The 27,242-nt window shown below is 46.5% G+C and overlaps 1 long non-coding RNA gene across 1 annotated transcript in view; it reads left to right on the forward strand.

Annotated features, from left to right (window-relative positions):
- Positions 1-19,406, forward strand: part of LOC122377754 — a 37,004-nt gene extending 17,598 nt beyond the window's left edge. Inside the window, exon 3 of the long non-coding RNA XR_006255918.1 lies at positions 18,102-19,406. This is a non-coding gene — a long non-coding RNA (uncharacterized LOC122377754). The remainder of the gene's footprint in view (positions 1-18,101) is intronic.
- The last annotated feature ends 7,836 nt before the right edge of the window (positions 19,407-27,242 follow it).

Raw genomic sequence — 27,242 nt, forward strand, 5'->3', positions numbered from 1 at the left:
CGAGGACAGGACCAACCAGAATGTCCGTCATCTCGCCGTGATGTGGACCTACGCTCTCCTCGCCGAGTCTTCCAGCCGTCGTCCTCATGGCGAGATTCTCCGTCCTTCGGTACGGAAAATCCTCACATCTGTCAATGTGCATGTGACAGCCGTGCATCACGTAGCCGAAAACGGTGGCGACGGCCCGAAGTCCGTCACCTACATCGACCTGCTCCCACTGCACGATACGGTAGAGATTGTCTATGCCAATTAGCAGGTCAATTTCGCCTCCCTTAAAATCATCGGCCATCATCTCGGGCATCTGCCCGGGAACCCTCGAGAGGGACGGCACCGGGAGGGGAGAGCACACCCGTTCCGTGCTCCACAGGTCAATAGTCACATGTCCGTCATCGAACCGGCTGCTCAAATCGATCCTGACTCGGTCGTATTCCCGTGGCTCCTCGAGCTTCTCCTGAAAACCGATGCAGGAGAAGGTCCTGGTGCCAACGACCGGCAGTCCAAGCTCCTCTGCCAAGGAGCTGCGTATGTAAGAGGAATCTGGTCCCCCGTCCAAGAGAAGCCGAACCATTCGACTGTTCTGGGGATCACCGGCCCTGACCAGCGCTGTCTGGAAGAAGCAATTGCCAATGCTCCCCCCAACAGATTGGTAGCGATGCCGTCCAAAATTGAAATCACGTGATTCTGTCCTTGCCCCAGCCGTGCTGATTGGGACCGTTTCTGGCCTGAACAGAGCCACCGGCGGCCCTGTTTCCAAGTGGCCGTCCTGGGGCCTCACCTCTGCACCCCTCGGCCGCAGACCAGCCGGCGAGGGCCCATCTGCACCAGTCGTGGGTGCCACCCCAACACCAGGATTCTGCGGAGAATGGGCAGCGGAGTGGCGGTGCAGCAGGACGTGATGACTCCGTCCGCATTCGCTGCAGTCTCCAGCCCGGCAGCTTCGAGCGCCATGTCCCTCTATTAGGGAACAATAACAGGCCATTGATGCCGACGCAACTCTCTACCGAGCCTCAGGATCCATTTTCAAAAATGATCGGCACTGTGGGAGCGGGTGCGTCCCACTGCAGCAAGCAGGGCACAGTTCGTTTGAAGCGCGAGGCATGCGCTGTGCATTAAGGGTGGCAGCTACAGAGGCCGCGGAGTTTGGAGACTTTGAGGGAGCATCTGGTGCCGCTACACCTCTCGCATACTCCTGCACCCGTATCTCCTGCTGAAGGAACTCAAGAAAATCAGCGAACTGTGTTTTTCCCTGTCTTGCCCACTCAACTCGCCAGCTGTCTGGAAGCTTCTCTTTAACCATGGGCAGTAAGAGTGAAGAGAAGCTGTCTGATGTTACACCGCGTGAGTTTAAGGCTCTGGTGTGGGCGGCGATATGGTCCGTCAGTGACCGCAGGGCCCTCAGATCATTGGAGCGGACTGCAGGCATGTTCAAAAGCTCTCTCATGAGCGTCTCTCGGCAGAGCTCAGTGCTCACTTCGGTCAAACCTCTCTTTTAGAGCTGCCACAGCCTCGGCGTAGCCGTTGCCAGAGACTGGGATACCTTGAATGGCCTGGAGGGCTGCACCAGCTAAATGCGATTTCAGCACGACAAACTTCTGAACATCTTCGAAACCAGGATTCTGATGAACTGAGACCATAAACAACTCCCTAAACTCTGACCATTTCATGATGTTGCCACCGAAAACTGGGATTTTGACAGCCAGAGAGGATTTGAATTCAGAGTTCGCTGTCGAGTTCCCCGGCACAGGCACGCCCCTGGCCTCGGCAGCCTTCTCGAGGCGGGCTAGAACTCGAGAACTCAGAAATATCTCATCCTCCATCATCTGGATATGGCTGGTCTCATCAGATTGCCGTACATTATCAAGCTGAATTTGGGTGCCTTGAAGCTCGCCCAGCAACTTCTCGACATGGTGGATTTTCAATGCCAGCTGATCCTGATCCAAGGATCTTTGATCCTCCTGCCGAAAGGCCTTTAAATCGTTGCAGAGCTTTGTGGCCTTTGAGCGAAGTCTAGTCCTAGTGGCGATCAATTCCTCCATGACAGGCAATGTTCAGAATGGGAGTCTCATAAAACCAAGCAGTTACTGACCGACAATGACTGATCGAAAAATTCCAAAGGTACAGTTACATCCGGCCCGCGGAGGACTACGAGGACTACCACTCGTATGTTCCGACTCTGGCCGTGTATAAAAGTGTGGACTGTATTCAGACAAAACCTAAGACCGGATTAACTGTAAGTTTCAACCGACTACTTAAAGAAATGCGTTGAAGTGCCGCGAGGCGCGATATATTGTGATGATAAGCACAATCAACTACAACCCGTGACTAGCCACCCTTCAAACGACAATTGTCGGAGTTAAACAGCACTAGTTGACCTTACCGATATCCGATCCGGAAATACACTACACCACAAAGGCTCCAATTTGGGGTTGGCACAGGGCCGTCCCGCGCCGCCACCGACAGCCGACCCTCCACACTGAAAAAAATAATGACACCTAAAAGGGGTGTTTTTTTTAAGCGTACCAAAAACGCGCAGTTTTCTGGAGTCCGATTACACCCGGAATCAGACACTCTAGAGTATTATGACACTGGTTGAGGGTGTATTTTTATACCATGTGGCGTCAAATGATTCCCGGAATCGTACGCCTTATAAGATAAAAATACACCCCAAACCAGTGTCAATACTCTAGAAAGTGTCTGACTCCGGGTGTAATCGGACTCCAGTATAAGTCGAGGTCGATGGGTGATGGTTGCCAGCTGATTAATTTAACCCGCGAGTTGCTGGGGGGGGGGGCGTTAAACGCCCCCAATTTTTTTTTCGCTGGGCCATAGCATAAAAACGGCGCGCCGCAGGCGCGCCAAATTTTGGGTACCTGTAGGGAATTGATTGAAGCTTATTGTGACATAGTTTCAAAAAAATCGGTCGGAAAATTTTTGAGATATCGAGGTTTTAGTGACGTCATGATTTCTGAGTTTTCGACCAAAAACGGCATATGTTCAAAAAATCATATAAAATCACAGAATAGACATACAGACATGCCGTAAACGCCATTAGACTGCCAATACCATGAACAATCAAATGGCTATCTTCGATTATTGATTATCGTTCCGCATTTTCCAAAATCTTTAACTGAATCTTGTCAATTTCTCGTGACTACTTCACGACCATGATACATGTATTTCTTAAATTGAACTTTTTGAGCCAAACACGTACACATATGATAAAACGAATGCCACCATCGTGTTCTACGCCCCAAATTACCCATAAAACATGTGTCACAGGCTGCGAATATCAGTTTTGATTTTCGGGGATATGTGCCTGCCCGGTTGACCTGACCTTGACCCTGACCTATGCTTGACTGACCCCTACATGGAGCTTACACTCTTGTAGGCCTTATATGATGGATTGTGCACCGTTTTGACAGAGTTTATGACGAGAGGCGCCCATTGCGAAGTCCTGAAGTCCATGCTACTGAAAGCCCGATTTCAGCTGTTTGACCTGACCTTGACCCGACCTGTGACCTCAAAATTCAACTTAAAGGTACTCATCTGAAGCGTCTCGTCGCGTTCTTTCGTTTGCCGCCTCGTGCGTTTCGCTGCGCCTATTGGTTCTCGAGTTATCGGCTGGGGGCGTTTAACGCCCCCCCCCCCCCAGCAAACGGTGGGTGGCGAAATACCCCAGCAACTGCCGGGTTAATGAAACGCGAATAAATTCAACTTTTGTTTGATATTGCGAGTAAAAATGTGTTTGTTAATTTCAAATATCATTGAATTAGTTTTTGTGAATAAATTAACTACAAACGCCTCTGTGTAAAGTGTTTCAAGAATAAATCAAGGCTTATGAAAATCGTAAGGAGGCTTAGGAAAAGCAGGAAAAAGGATCACGTGATAAGTGTCCCTAGTGAAAAAAATCCTTAAGGACAGTCCTATGTATTTCTTCAGGACGATCCTTAACAAAATCCTTGTACGAAATTGATACACAATCCTTAAGGATTTTGTTAGAAATTCCTTAAGGATTCTGCGGAAAATCCGTAAGGATTTTTAGCTAAATCCTTAAGGATCTCTAGCAATGTCTTTAACCCGCGCACCGACGGGGGTCTGCGCCAACTTCGCACCGACGGGGGGGGGGGGGCGGATGACCGCCCCCCTGAGATCTCGAGAACGAAGGAAGATAGCGACAAGCGGTAAACGGCATCGGATACGCACGGTCAAGATCTACAATTTTTACTTAGGTCATTTTCAGGTCAGGTCAAAGATGACGTCACAGGGGTCGAAAAAGTCAAAATGGCGGCGCTAGATATGGAGAGAGTTTTTTCTCGAATAACTTTCGAATTAGTCAAGGTAGGAACAAACTAAGGGCATCATCGTGATCCTCTCGTCAATCCGCATCGAATGATATATATGTTGACCTCGAAAGGTCAAGGTCAAAGGTTGACCTCAGGTCACGTGACCTCGAGGTCATCATGTATATGATTCGATGCGTCTTGACGAGCTGAACACAATGAGACCATCCACGTGGCTGTATCTTGTTTCTGTACGGAGTTATTGGCCAAAAACCTTTGGTGACCTTTGATGACGTCACATGACCTCACAGCTGCCCAACAGCAAAACAGACCTCAAGGTAGTGAAGGTTGATCGTATATGAAGTCATGTATGGTATATTGGGCCATTCCGACCCGTTTTAGTGGTAAAAAACAGGGAGTTGATTTTCCCCCATTGACTTATAATGGGGAGGTCGCGAAATTGACCTGACCTTAGGTCACCGATATCAAAATTCCGAGATATACAAATTGTAGCTACTAATGACCTAATAACATCCTGAGACTTTCAAAGGCCTCCGACATCTACTGTAGCTCTGGCACGGTGACAAAGTTGCAAAAAAGTGACTTGAGGTTGGGTCATTCAAAGTGACCTGGTGACCTGACCTTAAAAGGTAGGAGGTTCAAACTTGCACACCATGTGTAAAATTGATGAGGGAATGATCGTACCAAATTTCGCGGCGCTACGCGCCGCGGTTTTCCCGCTATTCGCGAAAAACCTCAGGGGGCGGCGGATATCCGCCCCCCCCCGTCGCTGCGCGTGTTAAGGACATTGGTAATAATCTTTAAGGACTTTGTGGTTTTTCCTTAAAGATTGGTAGCAAAATCTTTAAGGATATTGGCGACAATCCTCAAGGATTTTGAGGCTATTTCTTAACCCGCGCCGGGCCGGTGCTCTGAGATTCCGCGCCGGGCCGGGGGGGGGGGGGTGTCTGAACACCCCTCCCTTCTAGCTCGGCTCCTGGACCACGTAGCGACACGCGGTAAGCGGCAATAGAAAGAATGTCCAAAATAAGGACGAAAACACCTCGGTCATTTTTTGGGTCAGGTCAAAGCTCAGGTCACCAGAGGTCACCAAAGGTAGAATGTTGACTATTTCAACATTTTGGAAACTGCCAACGGCTATCTCGGGAACCGATAGAGCTACAGCGCCGCGGAAAAGCGCATTTGATAGCCCTTTTACAGGCCTTTCTGAGTAATTTTCTCAGATTTGACCTCAGGTCAACGGTTTAGCCTCCAGAGGGCAAAAACTCCAAAAATAGCCGTTTTTACGAAAAGTGTTTTTTCGGCGATAACTTTTGACTCAAAAGAGCCATGACATTACTTTTGCCAGCATCGTGTTCCTCTCGTCGAGACGCGTCGAATTAACTATAAGTTGACCTTGAAAGGTCAACTTGAAAATTTGACCTCAGGTCAAGGTCATGACCTAACCGGAAAAGGTCATGTTGCATATCAGTCGATCCGCAACGTCGAGCCGGACACATCTAAGGCGTTTTCAGCGCTCTAGCACGCCTCTATCAGAAGTTATTAGCGTAAAAACTGTTAGATTCTGTTCGTGACCTGAGATGACCTCGGGGACATAACAAGGGGTCACAGTTGCCATTTTCCGGTTCATTGTGTCAATTTTACCTACATCTCGATGTTTGAGAGTGTCTAGAATGGCGTTCGTGCAAAACAGACGCTTTTCAATTTTCTCCCATTGACTTATAATGGAGAGGCCGCAAAATTGACCTGACCTTAGGTCACCGATATCAAAATTCCGAGATATACATTTTATAGATACTGTTGCTCTTATGCATCGCTGAAAGTTTCAAGGCAATCGATCAATCGGTGTAGCTATGACGAGCATTCTTATTTTTTCTGAGGTGGGGTCACTTGGCGTGACCTGGTGACCTGACCTAAGGCGACCTGGATCTGAAATTTTCACAACATGTGCGGAAAAGATGCACGAACAGGTGTGCCAAAAACGGCGGCTCGGAGCGCCGCCGTTTTTGAGATATCTGCGAAAAACCGCAGGGGGGGGGTGTTCAAACACCTCCCCCCCCGGCCCGGCGCGGGTTAATGAATGATATATAAATCCTTAAGGATCAAACCCTAGCAAACACATTTGTACGGTCTCTGGTGCTATATTTTTTACTTGAAACAAGCACATTTAGCCATTTTTCATTGCCAGGAATGGAGCAGCTGCCAACCACAGGCGACCGGGTATACATATATGGAGCTCTAGGCATTCGCAGGTTGCAGCTGAGGCTCCGAGAAATATAAGCCGAGGACTTCCGAAAAACATATTTACAGGAAGATAAGTCTACACTTTTTCGAGTCAGCCACGCTTCAGATATTAGCACGTCACACGTACTCGGCCGCCGCTCCTCCGCCATCCACATTCTACGCATCTTGAGCGGTTGAGTCGCCCGTCGCCTGTCGAGTCTTGCATCCTGCATTCCTGTAACAAGGCGGATATTCCTATGTAATAACAGTAATATACTGATCAACAATACCTACTCTAAGGCTTAGACTGCAGTCCCAGCCAAAGAATATTGGTGAGCCTTTGAGTAAATTCAGTTCAGTTATTTCCAGCTTAGATGCCTGTGTATGTTCATTTAGCAATGCATTGCATCACATATGCACCTACGTCCTACTACCCTGAATCCATTCTTTTATGTTTACCTGGGCCTCGTTCCAAGGCATGACGCTAAAAGACGCTACCGGTAGTACTTTCATTTGCCGCAGCCAAATGAATGACGGCGACGATCGCCATTAAAGGAAATAGTTCACTTTTTAACATGGGTTTTGAACTCGAATAGCAGTTCCGTAGCTTGGGCTGAGACGAGCATAAATCAGGAGCTTTTACAGCCCAACGATCACCCTAGGCAAAGATATTCTATTTCTCGTCCCGAAAAAGGTGTATTGCGTTGAGGATGTGTGCCTTGCATATATTCGCATCCAGTATGAAAAGAGCATGGGTCCCGAAAATTCTTCAGAAACTAGTGAAATTATCTACGAGAACTCAAGAGAAATTCTCGTACTGATCAATAAGGACATTCAGCAGCAGCAGATCGCCCAAATGCCGGTGGCCGCGATAATTTCTCTAGTTTCTGAAGAATTTTCGGAACCCATGCTCTTTTCATACTGGATCGCCTGTGCCTTACAGAAACGGAAAAGTTCTTCTTATATCAAAATATAGAAAATAATCTTTTGTTATAAATAGGTTTTATTTTCTTTGCTGATCATTTTGAACATAAAAAATCATAAATCCATTGCAAAAAAAATAATTTCGTGAAAGTGAACTATTTCCTTTAATTGAAGTGAACGTTTCAGCGCCGGTTTTTGTATCTATCAATGCAATAACTAGGATCAATTATCTCTTTGATACACAGCATGGCAGAAACTTACATGGCCCGAAGAGGAGACGGCAGACGGCACAACACACTCAACAGACTCGTCCGCATCCCGCGAGCGGCAGCGGCACAATGCGACAGGGGGACGCGCGGTGTCCCCTCATGCCGGAGGCGAGGATCAGACCGCCCTCTGCCGCCCGTACAGTGTTTAAAACGGTCAGCGGTCGCTAAATTCCAGTCGGTACGGTCTCTTAACCCTCGCCCGCACATGCCATTTTCCCATCCTAGAACGCACATGGGGGGGGGGGGGGGTTGCCACCCCCCGCGCCATTTCGTTCCTGTTGGAAATAGAGCTTAGCGGTAAAGACCAAAAAGATTCTTTGGGAAGAGACGAATCCAATGATACCCAGTTTTACCTTCTCAGGTCAGTCATTGACCTTCCAGGTCAGGTCAAACTAAAAAATGTTGCTGTTTTGGGTCACCGTTGGATATCAAGTGCGCTGCTTATCATATACCGATGACGATGCCGTTTTCTGATGCCAAGCCAGCTAGAACCTCTTTGTCACACTATCCGACCAGGTTTATGCTGCTGAGGTCATTTCAGGTCAAGTTAGGTCAAGGTCAATTATATGTGTTTGTATGTCTGTGTGTGTCTGTGTGTATACTGATGTGTGCACCGATTGTTTATGTGTCCATATTACATGAAATCATGATCTGAGAAGGTTTTACCAAAAATGCAGTCAAAAAACTTCACAAAAAGTAAATTTCGCTTGCCAAAAACGCAGTTATCTTAGATGACCTAGGTTGACTTTGACCCTGACCTTGACATCTGTACATCGTCGAACAACATGTTCCATGATAGGTGGGAGGTGAGACTGGCAAAAAAGGCCGAAATCAAAGTGTCAAAAGCTCACAAGGCCCATAGCCAACGTAAGATGTTGAGAATTGGCCTTTTGGGTCATGACATGACCTGAAAAACAAGGTCATATCTGGGGCATTCCACGATAGATCGACCAAAAATAAATAAAATTTACACCCTCATATTTTATTTTTTGCTTAGAATTGGTCTAATGGGTTGTGATGGGCGGGGAACCCAGCTGTGGCAAGGATTTTTTTTTCTTCAAACAACGGTTTCCGAGATATAGCCTCGGGCAGTTCCTGGAGGTCACACTGCAACCCTATGTTTGGCGGCTTATAACTCAGAAACTATTGGTTTTCTATGGTAAAAACTTTATATGGTTCAACTCGCAATCAACCAAGAAACGTTTTGGCTATCTCGGATTTTCGATTTTTGAAAATTTTGATCACGTGACATCTTGACCTTTTTTTCGAAGAGTGACCTTGATATTATCCCAACTAAAAGTCGCAAGTTTGTCTGATGACGATTAAAGCCTTATCAATTGTCATTCATATGTGATAATAAAAAAGTGGCTTTCGGCCTGCGTTGACCTCAGGTCAGGTCATTTTTATGACCTTCCCATTATTACGAGCGGGAGCGACAGCGAGATCTCGAGAACAAAGCAAGATAGCGACAAGTGGTAAACGGCACAAAGTACACATGGATAAGGTCTACAATTTTTACTCAGGTCATTTTCAGGTCAGGTCAAAGATGACGTCACAGGGGTAAAAAGAAAGTCTAAATGGCGGCACTACATATATATAAGTTTTTCTCGAATAACTTTTAAAGTATCCCAGCTATGAACAAACTAATAGCACCATCGTGATCCTCTCGTCGATCCGCATCGAAACATGTGTATGTTGACCTCGAAAGGTCAAGGTCAAAAGTTGACCTTAGGTTACGTGACCTTAAGGTCATCATATATATCATTCGATGGGCCTTGACGAGCTGAACACAATGAGCCTATCCGCGCGGCTGTATCTCAAACCTGTAAGGAGTTATTAGCAAAAAACATTTGGTGACCTTTAATGACGTCACATGACCCAAGAGCAACGTCACAGTTGACCAAGAGCAAAAAAGGTCTCAAGGTAGTCAAAGTTAGTCGTATATGAAGTCACTCATGGTATATTAGGCAATTCCGACGCGTTTTAGTGTAAAAACAAGGGAGCTGATTTTTCCCCAATTGACGTATAATGGGGTGGTCAAGAAATTGACCTGATCTTAGGTCATCGGTATTGAAATTCAAAACGAACTGGCGCTAGGCGAAAGCAAACACAATGGTGCCTGTTCCACGTCTCTCTCTTTATTAGATCAAAAGGTACAGCCAAAACTATTTTGACTTCCTTTTTACCCCTGTGACGTCATCTTTGACCTGACCTGAAAATGACCTCCGTAAAAATTGTAGACCTTATCCGTGTGAATCCTGTACCGTTTACCGCTTGTCGCTATCTTGCTTTATTCTCGAGATCTCGCGTCGCTCCCGCTCGTAATAATGGACAGGTCATAAAAATGACCTGACTTGAGGTCAACGCAGGCCGAAAGCCACTTTTTTATTTGAGCATGTGAATGACAATTGATAAGGCTTTAATCGTCATCAGACATAACTGCGACTTTCAGTTGGGAAAATATCAAGGTCACTCTTCGAAAAAAAGGTCAAGATGTCACGTGATCAAAATTTTCAAAAATCGAAAATCCGAGATAGCCAAAACGTTTGTTGGTTGATTGCGAGTTGAACCATATAAAATTTTACCATAGAAAACCAATAGTTTCTGAGTTATAAGCCGCCAAGCATAGGGTTGCAGCGTGACCTCCACGAATTGCCTGAGGCTATATCTCGGAAACCGTTGTTCGAAGGAAAAAATCCTTGGCACAGCTGGCTTCCCCGCCCATCACAACCCATTAAACCAATTTTAAGCAAAAGATAAAATATGAGGGTGTACGGCTTTGGTCGATCTATCGTGGAATGCCCCATCTCCGAAGCCGAAAACCACAGAAACTTGAAATTTTCAGTGGACATCAAGAAGGGATAGAGGAGCAGCTATACGAAAAATCAGCCATCTAGCTCTAAAAATGTTGAGTGCAGAGCAGAAAGACTACCTGGGGGGGGGGGGGGTGGCAACCCCCCCATGTGCGGGCGAGGGTTAAAGAGCCCAGCGCAAACACTGTGGCACCGGTGACACTAAGGCCATACGATACATGCATACTGTGGCACTTGGTTGAGATACCAATAGGTACTTTTTATCAGAACTATTCGTCTATCCGATTTGGAGTCTGGGTGAACCCAGCGTGGACAAACTGGACATTTAGGTGACCATCCCAGCTGAATATTAATTCTGAGTTAAGATAGCCAAATTGTTATCCCTGGCTCATAATCACCGGTTTTGGCACTCGCAATATCGAGAAATGCCATAAATCGAAAATATTTAATTTCAAAGTTGCAGCACATGAGTGGGGGCAAGCTGCTCCCACTGCCCCCCTCGCCTCCCGGTTCCCGCGCCTATGATGATAACGAACGCTGCTTTGGTCCGTCACAAAGTTTTTACATGCCGTAGATGTCATATGGCTAAGAAATTAACGGATACGGAGCACGGAATAATACTAGGGATGATTCAATCACTCCATAATGATTGACGCACTGGCTGCATCGGCTATCCTGAAGGATTAAGCGACACTAGCAAGTAGCAATTTCCTTACGGAATACTGAGCGATCCTTAAGGATACCAAACATCTCCCTAAAATCCTTACGGATCGGCGAATGCGTCCTTATGGATTCAAGAGGGTCCGTAGAGTTCTTAAGGATTTCATATCTGATCCATATGGGTCCTTATGGATCCTTAACCCGCGCCCTGGTGGGGGGGGGGGCTATTTTTTGCCCCCCCTCCAGACTTTTCGATATATCTCCAGAACCGCTGCGGCGATCGTCACCAAACTTTCAGTACCCTCCCGGACATCAGTTTTACACATTGTGACAAAGAAAAAAAATCCAAAGGCTATGATAGCTTGGCCGGAAATGACGTCAGAGTGACGTCATGTTCTGCCGTTTTCGACCCAAAAAAGGGTTTCGCGGGAAGAGCTGTCAGGCCTATAGCTTTGCAAATGCAGAAAAAAGGTTAGGACATAAAAGCTGTAGAATTGACAGGGCTACAAAACTGCTATCTCGGATTTTTCAAATTTTTGGATTTTGACCCCCAAAAATAAAAAATATATTTTTTGAATATAATAGCCGAAAAATCCAAAAAGTTTTTTGAATTTCGCAAAAACCGGAACATATGTGATAGTCCTTACCGCCTTCTATCCACATGCCAAATTTGAGATTGATACCTCTTTTTTGGCCAAGTTATAGCGAAAAAACTGTTCAAAATTGATGACGTCAAATTTTCAAACTCAATTTTTACCAATTCTAGACCCCGTAGCGCAAAACAAAGACCACCATTAGACTCCCCGTGACGAGCTGCATCGAATCAATACCCATTTTATGCAAAACTATCAATTTTAAAATTTGACCTTTTTTGACCTGACCTTGACCTGACCTTCACCAGAAAGTGACCTAAGCCGTACCTGATAGTCTTATAACCAGCACCATTGAGTTGGAAATGAAAAATTGGCCATAAAACATGCATCGCACAACCTTACTACCTATAGTTAGGTTCATGTGACCTGACCTGTGACCCATGGTGACCTGACCTGTGACCTGACCTGGTAATGTCAGTGACCTCTTATAGCAACATATGTACTAGGCAACTGACGCCCTATCGCTGATTCTCGACAAAATGCGTTTTCTTCGGTGTTATAGCGAATTTCCCTAGATGACCCGTGAACGATGAAACATTTCATCTTTGACCTGACCTGTGACGTCATCGGTGACCCCGAGGTCAATGAAATTTGGTTTCCTTCGACAAATTTGACAGGCCTTTCGAACGCCGTTTGAATTTTGCGGATACGTCCAGTAGTTTCGGAGATACGAGGGGGGGGGGGGCAAAAAATAGCCCCCCCCACCAGGTCGCGTTATAAACAGATCCTACCAGGGCGCGGGTTAAGGATTGTGGGGATTCTGGCGAAATCCTTAAGGACTTTTTCACTAGGGGTCCCAACCTTATCTGTAAGAATCTTGGGGCGACTAACGGAGCGAGCGAGAGGGTGAGCCTTGCACGTGTGAAATTTCGAGGGGGTACCTCGAACTGACTTGTGCACGGCACCCTACTAACTGGTCTCTAGCGATGTGTCAAATTTGAGCACAATCGGCCCAGCCGTTCTCGAGATCTAGAAGCGGCACCCTGCACGTGCGCACGTGCAAAATGGGTCCTAACTGAGTTGTGCACGGCAGCCTACTAACTGGTCCCTAACCGTGTACCAAATTTGAGCGCAATCGACCCAGCCGTGCTCCGAGATCTGGAAACGACCCCTGCACGTGCACACGTGCAGCAGCACCCCAATTCTGGCAGGTGGACATGCATTGCCTAGTGGGTGCCTACCTACATGCCAATTTTCAGCGCAATCGGCCCAGTAGTTACCGAGATATTGCAACAATTACAAAACTGACACCCCTTCGTTTTGCACGTGGCACGTGCATAAGGGGTCACCCACATGCATCGGCAATAGTCCAATACTTGGTAGAAGGAATGAAGCTACCCTACAAAAAATACCGCATGTAAATCGGTCGAGTGGTTGCTGAGAAATGAGCCTCGCAAAACCGTCCGCACGGCCGGCTGGCCGCTCATACTCAGAAATTGCCGTTAACCCGCGACCGCCTGGGGGGGGGGGGGGGGGGGGGCGGCTCGGATCCGACCCTCCTTCCCTTTTCTTGAATAACTCATGAACTGCTTACGCTATCAACTTGAAACTTGGCATACTTTCTTCCCCATCAATTTGACGTCTCCTGTGTAATTTTTAAGAAAATTTTTCCATTTTTTTGATATATCGATTTTAGTGATGTTACTACATGGCGTTTTCAGTCAAAAAGTGGTAAATGTTTAAAAAATCGCCAAAAAATCAAGGTTTAAAGAAAATTGCATATTAAAGACATGAATAGACGCACCTCAGCGAGTTTTTAAAAATGGCTATCTCGGATTTTCCATAAAATGCGTTTTTCACCCCTAAAAATTCAAAAAATTATATTTTTTGGAAAACAGCTAATAAAATCCAAAATCTTGAGAATTTCCAAAAAATCGGAATATATGTTATAGAGATCTGTTAGAACATTAGATGTCCCTAATTTCAGCTTTCTATCTTGATTTTTGACCCCCAAAATGGTAAAAAATAGCTCCAACATGCATGGGGCATGGTGACGTCATAAACATTTTCGTGAATTAGAGGCACTTCTGAACATCGCATGTGAAAACAAATGGCACCACTAGATTCCTGGGACAAAGTTCGTCTAGAAAACTGCATTTTTATGTCAAAAATAAAACGCTGAAAAATTGACTTTTTTTCTTAGCCCTCGTTTAGTTATGTATGGTATAAACGAATTTGTATGCTTTCAATGCACACTTATCACCAGCACAGTGACTTGGGGTCACATATCGACACCTTTTTTTAAACCCCACATTTGTTCTCCGTTGAATTTCAGACAAGTTGGTTAGAGACCTTCAAAAAAAGGTACAATCACTCGATTTTTCTCAAGTTTGTCTGTCTTGGCAGATAAAGCAATACCAGAACAGGTCTACGAACACACATATTTGATCAGGATCGGACGATTGGACACTTTTAAAAGGAGATCTTTCGTGCCTCCCGGAAATTCACGGTAGAGCAGATGTGGGGTTTAAAAAAAGGTGTCGATGTAACCATTACCATCGGATTCGGCGTGAAAAATAAGCCATAAAACATGTGTCGCACGCCCATGTAGTAAAAAGTGAAAACTGTGACCTTTTGTGACCTGACCTGACCTTGACCCGTACTTAGTATGACCCCTATACGCACATGGTACCTTCACTAGGCCTTTGAGGTCATTTTTGGTGAGTTTCGAGCAGCAGCTATCGATTCCGCTGTCGGTAAGCCTAATCATGCAAAACCCCAGAATTGGACCTTTGACCTGACCTTGACCCGAAAGTTGACCTCAATCTTAAAATCTTAAGAGTGCTTTGGGAAGGTCTTGTAGAGACCTTTCGAACGCCGCCTCGCGGGGTTCGATACGACCATTGGTTCTCGATATAACAGTGGGGGGGGGGGGGGGTCGGATCGGACCCCACAAGCTGTCGTGGGTGCGGAAATAGCCCTGGCGGTGCCGGGTTAATCTAAGGAAAGACTACGCTCGCTTTGCTCGCTCTGTAATAATTCTACCTTTTTACTATTTTAACAGAATCCGTCTGTTTGTCTGTCCGTACATCGTGTAGTGGGTTCAATCTGTCACGCCTACAGGGCAGACGATATGCGGTAGGAGGCTGAAATTTGCACACCTTAAAGGTGACGTCACGGGTCAGCGCCTTTTCTAGGTTTCCACTCGCTGGGGTGCACGGTTTGGCACGTAGCGCGCGCTGGGAGAACGCCAATGAAATTTTGCTCGGTTCGTAGATCTTCATTGATAGCCAGGGTCGACGAACTTTGTGGACTAAATGCATGCCGATCGGCGGCGGGTGCCTCGCATTGGCGGATAGGCAGGTTATTGATTTTGATAAATAGTGGCGAAAAAATGTGTAGTTTTTCTTTCGATTTGAACCGTTTGTGACATGAGTATACAAATGCACCGCGTTTGCCGCAAAGCGTCACATTAGTCACAGGGCGCCATTTTTGCCGCAAATCGCACAACTTTGTCAAATATGGTCCGATACGGGTGCAATTTGGTGCAAAGATGCATGCTCAATCGCCGGGTGAAAATGCGCCGCGTTTGTCGCAATGCGCCACATTTGCCACAAAACGCTATTTCCGACAAAATAGATTAAGGGTAATGGAATTGCACGAATAGGAGCAGGACTAGGAACACTTTTAAAGTATGATTTTGAGCACTTATTGGATCCAATTAGTCTGTGACCTGTCATGACCCAGCGGTATTGGTAGGGGTGGGGGTAGGGGTAGAGGTAGGGGTAGGGTAGTGGTAGGGGTAGAGGTAGGGCTAGCTTAGTGGTAGTAGTAGTGGTAGGGGTAGTAGTAGGGGTAGTAGTAGGGGTAGTAGGAGGGGTAGTGGTAGTGGTAGGGGTAGTGGTGGAGGCAAAAGTAGAAGTGTGACCCGGGCTGATCCCGTCTGACAGGTGACCTACGTGACCTGGCCTGACCCAATGTGACCGGGGCTGACCCCCTTGACCCGTCTTGACCCCGTATCAGCCAAATCTCATCCAACAAAGGCCTCAGAACAGTTTAACCCTCGCCGGCCGAGGAGGGGGGGGGGTGCCGCCCCCCATAGGGTTTTTTTCGCGATAGCTCCGAACACGCTGGCGATAGAGAGCTGAAACTTGGCATACCTGACCTTTGATCCAAGCCGCATCTTTTGACACCAACCGCATTTTTGGGTCAGGTCAGGTCACTGACCTATGACGTCATAAGTGAACCTCTGCACGGTCTTCAGATGTCGCAACTTCGCAACGCCCTCACTGCCAGAGGAGATGTCACAGGGAAATGAAACTTGCAGGATCTAGTATCCATTATGAGTCTCACAACTTGTATATCTCGGATTTTTCCTTAAGGTCATATGAGGTCAGTTCATTTTCGTGACCTCACCATTATAAGTCAATGGGGAAAAATTCAAACTGCTATTCTGGCGCCGGAAACGATCTCCAACTATCTCAAGCACACAGAATCGTGATTTGATGCACTCCTTGCAAGGTTAGATGCGTCACTTTTGCAATGTTGACCTTCCGTGACGTGATTTATGACGTCATCAAGGTCATATTAGTTTTTCGTCAATAACTCCCGATCAAATTGAGCTAGCGAGTCGGGAAAGCCACCAATGGACTCAGGAAGACCTGCCGAATCGAATGATATGCGACATGACCTCTTTCGACCAACTTCGTGACCTGGGGGTGCTGACCTGACCTTGACCTGAGGTCAACACCCTAAGTTGACCTGACCCGAACAAAAAGTATATCATTCGACGCGCCTGAGCAAGGCGAACACGATGCTGCCAAAATCGCGGCTCTGGGCCGTTTTTTGCGAAGTTATTCACCAAAAACTGAACCGTACCCTGGGGCACTTGACCTGACCTCAGAGGTCACCGGTTGACCTAGGACATTAAAATCGGGTACCAATCTCTGCGTCTCGTAACGGCGCACACGCTCGTTTTTTCAGCGACGCGCTAGCTCCACCAGGGGCGAAACGGCGAGGGGGGGGGGTCGTACCCGCCCCCCCCCCCTCGGCCGGCGCGTATGTAGAAAACCAATAGGTCCGGCGAGGGTTAATTCTCTTTACATTTCCGCCCATATCAATGCTTCTAGACGACACATCGATTTGAATCGAACACCATTCGAAAGCAAATTGACTGGTGCCGCATTTTATGACCACGCAGCAAAGCAAGTGGCGCAGCCGCTTGTCTATATTATTATTTGTGGTGACGTAGTTTCTGTCTGTTACCGAGGTCGCCACATGGTGCTACGTAGCGCGGTTACAGATCACACCGTTGCACCTACCGCGCTGAAATTTGCGCAACTTATAGAACGAGGATGGACAACGTGTCTTTGAGCGGTCTCGACTCGATCGGATCGATAGCGAGCGCGTGGCGCGTGCCCAAAAAGTGCAAATTCGCGTCATAGACTTCACATGTATAAATCGGCTTGCAAAATCGGGCAAAAATGGCTAAATTTACCCGACACGGGTCCGGTTCCCGTTCAATATCTCGGTAACCGTGCGCCCGATCGTCACGGAGAAAATAGCATCGTGTGGAGAATCGAACGGGCTATCGAATGGTGTGCGATGCAGTGGATGGCACGTGCTACGTGCACATGTGAGGGCAATTTCATTTCAAAAGTGCCGTTTTAAATGGATTTTATTTTATTTTCACGTGACTGTCAGATTGAGAGCGTTAAAACAATGCCTAGTGGCAAGGGAAATGTACCGCCTCTCATATAAAAATTATGAAAAGCTAATTGATCAAAAACAAGGTGGAACAACTCGCTGGAGAAAATGGTATTTGTCCATAATGTGCCACTAAATAGTTACACGGGATTTGCTGCTTAACCTGATACGTTTGGCAATTGAAAATGGTATCATTAGAAAGAGCATTCAATTCTCTCCAAGATCCAATCATCACGTTTGCATGGCAAGCTACAGTATTCTAAAAAATAAAAAAAATGTTTCAAACCTCTGCAAACCATTTTTAGCGAAAATTATCTAGCCTTTCATTTGTCATAAAACTACGCACCTAAATAATTAAATACATTTGACAGGTTCACTGAACCTGTCTGAACCAGTTATTACCACACCCTTCCGGCTGATGTATTTGAATATGCCAGGCATACAGTAAAATGGAGTCCAGCCTTTTTTGCTGACCGTCAAACAGTGATGCACATCGCCGATGGGCTATTCTGAATGACGCTTGTTCAAACTGATGCCGAAATGGTTTTGACGATTGGCCATCGAACAACGCAAAATGTGTAGTAACTGACGCATTGATGTGCTCTTTCTCAGGCAGCGACTCTGAGGTGCCGACAGGCAAACAGCTGATTGGAAAACGGAAAGACAAGAAGGACAAAGACATTGGCTACGCCGCTCTGGGCGAGAGCTCCGGCGACGATGATGAGGATGGAAGGTAAGTTTAATGCATTACTATAGTCAGCTTCTTTATAGCCTGTCTTATCACTAAGCGCTGTAATGAAAAACGTACGTGAAGCCGGCAAACTTGTGCCGTGACCAAAAATCAAGATCCACGATTCTCAAGGTCCCACGGCAAATTCAATTTTTAGAATCCAAGGTTTCCAAGGTCCCACGGCAAGTATACATTGCAGGATCCACAGTCCCAAAGGTCCCACGACAAGTATAACTTTCAGGATCAACAGTCCCCAAGGTCCCACGACATCTCAGAATCCACAGTATCCAACATATTCATGACCCATGGGTGTAACTTAATATCTCCTATGGAATGCCTGAACACTAGACGACTGCGTGCGCCGGCTGCAGCCGAGGCTGGCTGCATCCCCACGGCTATGGGGCGGGGCGGCTGCAAATATCTCCAAGAACACGGCTACGGCTGTGGCCACGGCTGTGATATTTCAAGCTCAATCTTATATGTAGAATATCCAAGACAGTTAGGATGAATGATAACAATAACAAGTCAAATGTATATTTAGACACACAAAAGTCGAGGCTCGACCTCCCACTTATCCGGACCAAAAAATTGAAATGGAGTGCGCTCAAGAGCAAGTCAGAAAGGTAGAAAACGCCGTATATCATGTGTGTTGGCATTCTTCTGCATTTTACCTAGTCAGCGACATGGATATTAGCTTTTAGCATAACATTCTGTCAGCAGGATGAGTATCACTCAGGTAGCAATTTTTGGATATGTTGCGCTAGGAAAGTGTTTTAATAAATGTTTATGCAACGAATGTATTGATTCGTTGAAAGATCACAAGCTGAAGCGAGAACGCATTTATACGGTTTACGTGGAAGTAACACCGAAGAAAGCCTATGGAGACTGCAACGCCTGAAATGGTCAGGAAAGGGTTACGATAGACAAGGTGCGCTGGTTCTTAACATTAAATGATTTTTTTATCATCATTTCATGTCATAATAAGGCTAGATGCAAGTGGTTTTTGCTATAGGAAGTGAATTGATTTTTTTTACCCCACTTTCGAGACACCTATAATGAGCTTTTAACGGTGCACGGTAAGCGCAGCCTGACATATTTTTCGTACGGCGCGCCCCTAACCCCCAACAAACAAACAAACAATACTTTTCGTATTTCTGATACATTTAACTTTAAATTCTTGTCCCCAATCCGCTCAAATTTGTATTGGCCTGCTTCTGATGACGTCGCACGTAGCGCCGCGAAGGCATCGACCACGGGGATTGGATCCTCTCGCACAAGCAGCGTACCACTGCCACCTTCAGGGGAGTCCAGGTATCGTGCCACCAGCATCACCAGCTCTCTGTTCGCCGCGTCTGTGGTCTCATCGGCCACCAAGACCCAGGCAGTAGAATCGTTTACCTTGGCCGATATTCCTTCCTTGACTAGGTCGGGGATGTCCTGCAGGAGCTCAGTTTGGACGCGATTGCTAATGTACAGTGTGTCTAAAAAGAATGTACCGTCGCCACTACGTGGCGCTGGTGTCGCGAGCCGGTAGTTGGCTGAATCCGCACCAGACCACACATTCCCAGGCCCGCTAGGTGACAGCTGCGCAGCGGCCGGTAGTAGCGTAAGCCCGAACCTTCGTGACACGACCCCGGGGGGGGGGGGGGAGAGGGGAGCGGGCGAGGCAGCGCGTGTGGGGAGGGGTGCTCCAGCAAGCTGGCAGTTGTCGCGGCCAAAGGTCAAGGGGTCACACACCAAGCGAACGGACGCTGATGTGGGTTCGTGGGGATCATGAACTTGTGTGTGGTAGGTGCGTCTTGCGATGCACGGGTGATACGCCAGGTCTAAGCCAAAGGATTCAGGGGAGAGCTGAAGAAAAACACCTGGTCAACTACGGCGAATAATAGTGCTGAAAAATGGAAAGTATGGGTCAATGCAAGCCTTCATGACTATAAACAACTTTCTGAGGACGCAAAGGCCAGCATTGAATAACGATATCCGGATCGAAATTAGCAATGATTTATAATTAAATGCCGAACTAATAGCGCTGCAAAACCTTCCTAGTAAATTGTCAAGTCGGATTATACCCACTTGAATTAAACTATCCTAAATAAAATTATTAATTAACTTTCTAACACTGACGTTCTTTATCATACGATAATATGGGGTTAACCAAGATTCAGCATCTTCCGCGTTCAAACAATCACCTGTAAGGCTAGAACATTAATGGCCAGGTAAAAACATGGTCGGGATTTGATTAACCGGATAATAAGTCGATTTTTTTTAGTCGGGATTTGATAAGTCTGATTTTTTTACGCCAACCGCATTTTTAAGTCAAGTCAGGTCACTGATCTATGACGTCATAAATGAGCAGTCCTAAAATGAACTGTGTGAAACTGTCCTAAACTGTCCTCAACATTTTAGGACTGTGTGCACACTCCTAAAATGTTTAACTTCGCTACACCCTCAGTGCAGAGCTTTCATAGGGAGATGAAACTTACAGGATCTTATAGTATGATCGAGAGTCTCACAACTTGTATAAATGTATATCTCGGATTTTCTGAAGGGTCGCCTGAGATCAGGTCAGTCTCTCACCATTAAAAGTCAGTGGAATATGGAAACTGCTAGTTTGGTCCGGAAATGATATACAACTATCTCAAATTCTCAAGCACACGGAATCGTGATTTCATGCACTCCTTGCAAGGTCTGATGCTTTAATTTTGCTTTGTTGATCTTGCGTGACGTCATTTATCACGTAACCAAGGGTATCAGTTTTTCGTCAATAACTCCCGATCAACTCAAGCTACCGAGTCGATAAAGCCACTAATGGACATGAAAAGACCTGCCGAATCGATTGATATGCAATATGACCTCCTTTGACCAGCTTCGTGACCTGACGGGCTGTGACCTGACCTTGACCCGAGGTTAACACCTTAACTCTCGCCCATATTGGTGTTTTTCCAGCCGCAAACGTATAAGGGGGGGGGGGGCCGTTGGACCCTCCCTTGCCGTTTCGCCCCTGATCGAGCTAGAGCTTCGCGGAAAAAACGAGCGTGTTGGCCGTGACGAGAGGAAGTCGATGATACCCAATTTTAAGGTCCTAGGTCATCGGTTGACTTTCCAGGTCAGGTCAATGACCCAAAAGTCGGGAAAATCGGGCCTGTTAGAAAGTCGTAAAGCGTGGCTGCTATGGGGTTTTCGGGGTGCTGTATTTGTATTTGTATTTGTATTTGTATTTACGATCATGGGCGATCCACACATGGCGTGGCGATTACATATCATGTTAGTTTTGATCACAGATGATGTCTTCATGCATTTAGGCCAGGTCGGGTCAGGTCAGGTCAGGTCAACAAGTAAGGGTATTCGTAGTAGGTGGCAACCGCCTCTGACAGCTTCGCAACATGTCACGAGGGCACCAAAACTACTTCGTAAATGTTCATATGGCTGCTAAATTCGAATTCAGCTCCTAAAACTGGCCTAGAAACATGTAAAACTCGAAAAAGTGAACCGAGGTTATCAAAGGTCAATGACCTGACCTGACTTTCCGGTGACTTTGACACCCACCCTAATGCATGGAAGCAACATCATATCCCATGTTTGAACGCTTAAAACCACGAAAAGACTGCAAACGCGCCGCTAATGCGAGCCGACATACGCCGAATCGCGATTCCGGCCAAACATGGTCTCGAAAAGTAGGTCGCAGGTCAAAGGTCATTAAGGTCAGGGTCATGACAATTTCAGGGTGGGTGTAAAATTGATTAACGCGAGGGTAACGAAAGTTTCGTCGCGATCGGCCGCTTTTTACGCGAGTTATTCGCGAAAAACCGAGGGAGGGGGGTCCGTTCGACCCCCCCCCCCTCTATACGGGCGAGGGTTAAGTTGATCTCACCCGAAGAAAAAGTATACCATTCGACACGCCTGAGCTAGACAAACACGATGCTGCTAAAATCGCGGATCTGCGATCATTTTTAGCGAAGTTATTTACCAAAAACCGAACCTGTGCCTTGGGCCACTTGACCTGACCTCCGAAGTCATCGGCTGACCCTGGTCCTTAAATCGGAGACCAATCGCTGCATTTCGTAACGACGCACACGATCGTTTCTTTCGTGAGGCTCTAGCTCAATTAGGGGCGAATCGGCGAAGGGGGTTGTTTCCTCACTTCCAACCCCCAACGTCCCTCGGTATTCAGAAAACCTGAAGGTCCGGTGAGGGTTAAAAGGTTTCTCCTGAACGAGGAAGAAATGTAAAAGTCAAAGCTCTATAGACGTCCTGTAAAAGTGGCCATAATAATAAATTCGTTGGAAATAAGATGCTTTTTAAACGACTTCCTCATGTAAAATCGGGTGCTGGGACCAATCTTATAAACGCTTTAGAATGGACAGGGCGTCACTGGCTAAAGTTTGGGTGCAGAAAACGGCTATTACCTAAATGCAAAATGGTTTTCATGCATTTCAGTCAATTGTATATTGTCGGTCCCAGTGGCCGAGCTAAAAAAAAAATCGGTAGTGTTTTGCGTCTTTTACGCCCTAAGAAACTACACCATCTATCGAAGTGGGCGGGCTTATTTGAATGGGAGGGCGCATTATGCACGAATCGAGTGCTTTCGTTTATTTTGGACTGTATTTTACCACATCCACTGCTGGTATCACTATTAATATTATCTAATGCCGTGAATAGGACAGCATTCCATTTATAAGATTGGGCCAATGGAGTCGCGCCCGCGAGCTCGGTTTTCCGCTGGGCCGCTACAGGCCAGGAAGTCGGTCTTCGCCTGAGGGCAGGACAAAGGTCAGCGAGGGAGCGCGGGGTCAGCCAGGTATCGCCAAGTGCCGAGCGGATGCCGCTCCCTCCCCTCTCTTCCCCTCTTCTCCCCTCCCCACCTCGGTATAGATGGGGAGGGACCGAACTGCCAATGACATGCGAGCGGTCAAGGCCGCTCGCGCGGCAGCGACCCTGGCGGCCGGATGCCGCAACTGGGATTCAGCCAAGTTACCGATTCGCCTCCTGTGGGAGAGCCAAACCAGGGGACATACTTTTTAGATATACTGTACTGCGCGTTACCTGGTGCTGTCTTCAGGTGCTCTTGAAGTATACAGTGTCACCAGCCTCTGCCCGAAAGCGGAGCGAGTGCCGGAAGTTTCCGTCGTTGGATGCCGCCACACACTCGCCATCGCCAGGGTCAATGCGTCCTGTGTCCTTGGCCTCGTTTCATAAAACTCTGCCGTAACTTACACCTTTCCGTAATTCACACCCTTTCAAACTACGGAGCGCAAATAAATCCGTTTCACAAAGCCACAACTGGAATTGTTTACACCTCCGTAACTAAGCACGTTTGCGTAGTTACCGTAATTTATCAAGCGTCCTACAAATTACAATTTCATGTCAACACTTATTTTTTACGACAATTTAGAAAACAATTATGTTGAATTTAAATCTTAAAAATTATTTTATGAAAAAACAAAATTGATATTGATGACCATCCTTTTGAAAAACAATATATTAAAAACAGCAGAAAGCCAGCTAAGCAGAAGTGCCTATCTACGAAAGTGGCGCGGCGCGGCGAATAAACAAAATCCCGATAGTGGCCACAAAAAGTGACTGGTACAGAAGATTTGCAGTTTCTTTTTTCTCATTTTGGCTGTTCTTTCTTCCTCACCGGGCTCAACATTATAAAATATATTAAAAATTAGCTTCGAATCTTCACATGAATTCAAAATCACGCAACATTTCTGTGCGTAGTTTACACCACTGATATCAAGAGCTTGATAAAATATTTGGCGTTAATTACGTCGTTTTATGAAACCCAAATGGCATCAATTGGTCCGGAATCGAGCATTTGCCGTAAATGAAGCTCCGTAATTTCGATGGCGTGAATTACTCCGGTCTCCGGCTTTATGAAACCGAATTGGCATCAAATACGCCAAATCTGGCATAATTGACGGAACGCCGTAAGTAATTCCTTTTATGAAACGAGGCCCTTGTGACCGCGAAGAGATATGTTTTGGGTAGCAGCGAGCTTCAGCGTCTTGATTATTGAACTTAGAACGGCACGGTTTTTCGCAACGAGCTGTTTGTTGGCAGATTCAGCGATCGCCGCAACAGTGACGCCTGAGCCCTTGCTCCTCAGCTTGAACTCCGCTTCCCGCTGCCAGTTTGTTTGGTGATAGCTCGTCCTCTCGTGCGAATCGAGCGCTCCTTGTTTCCCCGTGAGGTCGGAGAAATCTGTCAAAGGTCGAGTCACAAACTTTCCCAGCGCCTGTCCCTTTCCACCCCGTCCCCCATACTCATCTGACGCGCCAAACAGCACGCAAACACTGCACCTGGCACCACTTCTTCCCTCAATCTGTGACACCGCTAGCCACTTGTACCGCTCGAGATGATCCTTGTTCAGTCGCCTCGGTCGGGCCACTCCCTTTTTGGTATGATGGGAAACGGGAAAATCTTCCTTTCGGTCAGGTCGCCATCGAGCCGTCAAGAAGCGACGCCTGTCCTCGTCGCTCAGAACAGCACCGACAGCGTGGCCAAAGTCATCGGGCGATGGCGTTGCCGCGATATCATCTGGTGCCCCCGTGATTCCATCTCTATAACAGAGGACGAAAGAAGACTGTCTAAGGAACGACTCCTAGTGGAGCCAGGGGTAGCCAGTAATAGTTGGTAGCATTAGGCCAAATGGGCGCTCAAAAACTACTACCCCATAGGGTTTCCATGTTAAATCGACCTTTTTCAAGCGAGCCTCACACGTAAGCTAAAAGATAAAGTGCCAATATTATTGTGGGGAAAGGTAGCCTCAAGCTTCCTCTACAACCTTTCTATCTAGCGTTTTTCGATGCGGAGGCCATAACAGGTCCAAAAAGCATTGGGCGCTGCCCGAGGTACCAAAAGCCCCTCCATTAGAGCACAAGTTCCTGCGCATGCGCACATTGCCTCAACCCTGTACTAGCGTAAATTAGTGATACTGCTCACGGACTCGATCAGCCAATCAGCATCCCCAATTACATTCATAGATGTCGCTAGCATCACGTAAATCCTGCTTGCGAACACATTTTGGTAATGAAACAGCTGCGCCATTTCTGCCTTCTGTTGATTCCTTCCATCTTAGTATCAACTATACGCTTTTCAACTAACTTTAGACTAAGTTTTAAACTATGGTTAGTACGTTATTTCTGGTACATATAATTTAAAAATAACTGCTTTATGAATTTCGCTTTACTCGTCACAATGGAATACTCTATTTTTTCCATATTCAAAAAATATATCACCTACCATGTAACTCGTCCAGGTAAAATGGGCGCTTTCCGCGTCGTTGGTGTACCCGTTGTTCTATATACCCTGAGTGGAGCGGGAGGGACGGGCAGGTTCAGCGAGTAACTAGGACACAGGAAAAACGAAACAATGACTAATATTGGCGCACCACATTCCTCAGATCAATAAGAACAATACACCTTTAGATCCGACGGTAAAACGTCTGCATTGTAATATACCGAGCAACGCACGGTAACAGCTCAATAACAATGGCTCTCACGCAATAATCCTGAAGGATCGTATTAATGGGGTGGTTTTCCAAAAATTCACAATTTTTTTAAGGATGACAGGCTGAAAAGCCACATTTTCAGAGCACATCAATAAGCCAGTGACCGATCATTCGCCAATGGAACAGAACGAACGCTCAGGCTACATGACGGCATGGAGAGGCAAGTTGTTGGCGGCCAGGCGTAGGACACAATTTGTTTGCTCACCTGACGGGCGTGCCACCCTCAGGTGGGCTGTCCAAACCAGGGTATATACATAGAACAACGGGTACGGTACACGAACGACCCAGAAAGCGCCCGTTTTACCTGGACGAGTTACAGGGTAGGTGATATATTTTTTGAATATGGAAAAATACTGAATAGAGTATTCTATTCTGACGAGTAAAGCCAAATTCATAAAGCAGTTATTTTTGAATTATATGTAGGTGACCTACCAGAAATAACATACTACCCATAGACTTAGTCTAAAAATAGTTGAAAAACGTATAGGTGATACTAAGATGGAAGGAATCAATGGAAGGCAGAAATGACTCAGCTGTTTCATTCTTAAAATGTGTTCGCAAGAAGGATTTACGTGATGCTAGCGACAATTATTAATGTAATTGGGGACGCTGATTGGCTGATCGAGTCCGTGAGCAGTATCACTAATTTACGCCAGTACAGGGTTGAGGCATTGTGCGCATGTGCAGGAACTTGTGCTCTCATGGAGGAGCTTTTGGTACCTCGGGCAGCGCCCAATGCTTTTTGGACCTGTTATGGCCTCCGCATCGAAAAATGCTAGGTAAAAAGGTTGTAGAGGAAGCTTGAGGCTACCTTTCCCCACAATAATATTGACACTTTATCTTTTAGCTTACGTGTGAGGCTCGCTTAAAAAAGGTCGATTTACAGTGACCATCCTACCTAACATTAGTTTTGAGTTGAGATAGCCAAATTGGTGGCCATGGCCTGCAAATACCGGTTTGGGCACTCACAACATCGAAAAATGCTTTAATTTGGAGATATGGAATTTCAAACTTGCAGTTTTCGGATTCTAAGGGGCCAATGCATTGGAATGCCCCCTTAGAATTTGTGACGTCAGCGGAGATCTAACGATTTTTAAATCTGTGACTTAAACCATCGCACAGTGGGGATTTTTTCCGATCTAGCACGTCTTTATCCGTAGAGGGTAAACCATAGGTAGCATTGTAGCCAGATTGTGCACAGATGTTGGCTGGTGTGTCCTGGTGAGAATTTTACCTGTAAATGTGCATTATCAACATAGTACCTATAGGGGGTTCAATTGGACCCCCGGCTCAGCTGTTTGGCCCCTGATCAAGCTAGAGCTTCGCGGAAAAATCAAGCGTGCTGCCTATGACGAAATGAGGCCGAATATATCCAATTTCAAAGTCCAAGGTCATTAGTTGACTTTCCAAGTCAGTTTAATGACCCAACTAAAGTTGGAAAATCGAGACCTCTTGAAACTTCGCAAAGTTAGGGTGCTACGGGGTATTTTGGGTGCTGATCACGAATTTC

Source organism: Amphibalanus amphitrite, unplaced genomic scaffold (assembly GCF_019059575.1).
Source record: "Amphibalanus amphitrite isolate SeventyFive unplaced genomic scaffold, NRLGWU_Aamphi_draft 000006F_arrow, whole genome shotgun sequence".
Lineage (NCBI taxonomy): Eukaryota > Metazoa > Arthropoda > Thecostraca > Balanomorpha > Balanidae > Amphibalanus > Amphibalanus amphitrite.